We start from the raw sequence: 2,594 nt of genomic DNA, 5'->3' as shown, positions 1-2,594 counted from the left end.
GTGTTCTACAATCTATCATGCAGGCTGTAATCAATTGTTTGTGTCAGTTAGTCCAGCCAGCCTTTTAGTCCTGAGAGCAGGTATAAGAACTGGAGCAAATTATTAAGCCTTCCTAGGCTTCAGCTTCTGTGTTACATTGCTTCTTTATGTCCTAAAGATATTTGAAGGATTAAAATAAATTATATGCTGTTAACTAAGAGGCAAAACTCTGTTGCGCAAAAACAGTTATCACTACCACTGGTGCTGTTACTCTCCTCCTCAATGATGATACCTTCGGTGGTTCTAACCTTTTGTCCACATAACGTCTCCAGGGATTTTAATATTTTATGTCCTGTGCCTATGGCCAGGTAGACTATTGGGGCCACCCACATATTTGAATTTATTATCTTGGTTTATATCACAACGGACTTTTGTAAATATCGTTAGAGATTATTTTTGCGGAAAGATGCCCAACCAACTGAGCTACCCTAGTCCCTTCATTAAAGATTATGTTTTAACCTCTTGCATTCTACACGCAAAGATAAGGAAGAACTAGGAGTGTAAATTTTTCCATCCTTTGGCTCCTTGGCAGAGTGGGGAACAGGGAATGAGTATCATTTTCAAAAGGAAGTGGACAGGCAGAGTCACAGGAAACCCCGCTCCTCAAAACTGCTCCCTGAGACTGCTCGCCACGTGGAACAGCAGCGCCCAGTCCAACGCCTGAAACAATAACCCACATTTCCCCTGATTAGCAAGACCCTGATGGGCCCCCTTCCTTGGGGCGGGCAGTTCTCTGCCTCCTGGAAGTACATTGAACTAGAGAGGAAGTTTGGTGGACATTTGTTTCCTGAGAGACACATTTTTATGGCCAGCCCGGCTTAGGGCAAAGAACTCTGAGATCAGTCTAATGCATGCAATGCTCGCAAAATTTTGTCAAATAAATAATTCATCTCAACATAGTAAAAATCAGCAAGGAGAGGAAAATTGGGCATAGGATACTTGAAAAATAGAAAAGTTAGTCTTATAGTGATGATGGTGATGGTAAAAGGAAACGATTGCCTAAACATAGCACGAATGTCCCAAATATAAGGCCCATAGTGGCTATCTACCTAACTAGTTCTTGCATGAATAATTGTGAGGCAAGATTCAAGAGGTCTTCAGAAAGAAAGTTATTTGATTAAATATGAAAGATTTCTTTGAAAGTTCACAAAATTCATATAGAGGGATCATTAAAAGCTATAGCATTAGCTATCCTCAGGCCCAGTGTGTGAAGCTGTGGTCAGCCCTTTCATCCAGAAATGTTTAGTTCGGGCCATGGTAATGTCTCCAGCCGTCTCTTCTACTGAACCAATGGGAGAAGTAGATGATGGAGGGAATAAAAACATAAAAGAAAATGTATGCAGATTCATGCTCTTCAGCTCATTTTGTGAAGCACCTACATGATATCATTTGTGTCATCTTTGTACTGAAAGATGCACCCCTGTCTACTTTAAGGAGCTAAGACAATACTGCTCAGCCTGTATTGTTCTTGATGTACTCATGAAGATTCTAAAAGTGATTCCCACTCTAGATTTCAGCATCTATTTCATAATGTTTTCAACTATAGCTGAAGCGGAGAATTTCCATGTAGAAAATCAATATATTTAAAATCAGTCTATTTAATTCCTTGTTCGCATTATTTGAAGGAAATTGTATGGACTTATAAAATGATGTGTGAAGCAGTAATGTCCAAGAGAATAGATAACCTTTTAGTTTCAATGTGGTGTAAATATAAAATTTGTTGATATGAAAGCTACTGGGCAGAATGGCCGTCATGAACACGTCAACAAACAACAAGTGTTGGAGAGGATGTGGAGAAAAGGGGACCCTAGTGCACTGTGGGTGGGACTGCAGACTGGTGCAGCCGCTGTGGGAAACAGTATGGAACTTCCTCAGAAAACTAAAAATTGAACTGCCTTTTGACCTGGCAATTCCACTGTTGGAATTATACCCTAAGAACCCTGAAACACCAATCCAAAAGAACCTATGCACCCCAATGTTTACAGCAGTACAATTTACAATAGCCAAGTGCTGGAAACAGCCTAAGTGCCTATCAGTAAATAAATGGATATAAAAACTATGGTACATTTGTACAATGGAACACTATGCAGCAGAAAGAAAGAAGGAGCTCCTACCCTTTGCATGACAGCATGGATGGAAGTAGAGAGCATTATGCTAAGTGAAATACACCAGGTGGGGGGAGACAAACACCATATGATCTCACCTATAAGTGGAACCTAATCAACAAAATAAAGAAGCAAGCAAAATAGAACCAGAGATATAGAAATAAAGAACAAACTGACAGTAACCAGAGGGGAGAGGGGAGAGGGATAGTGGGGGGAAACAGGGGAAGAGCCATCAAGGAACACGTGTAAAGGACCCACGGACAAAGCCAAAGGGGGTAGCTTTGAGGGTGGGAGGAGGGGCTGGGTGGGGTAGGGGGGTACGTGGTGGGGGTAAATGGAGACAACTGTATTTGAACAACAATAAAAAAGCATTATATATATAAAAAGAAAGCTACTGGAAGAAATCAGCCAAAGAATATGTGCGCGTATATGCGTTGCCCATGGACACAG

The sequence above is a fragment of the Phyllostomus hastatus genome, unplaced genomic scaffold (assembly GCF_019186645.2).
Source record: "Phyllostomus hastatus isolate PE091 unplaced genomic scaffold, TTU_PhHast_1.1 phas_scaffold_216, whole genome shotgun sequence".
Taxonomy (NCBI): domain Eukaryota; kingdom Metazoa; phylum Chordata; class Mammalia; order Chiroptera; family Phyllostomidae; genus Phyllostomus; species Phyllostomus hastatus.
The sequence above is the reverse complement of the archived record's forward strand: the minus strand, read 5'-3'. Positions refer to the sequence as shown.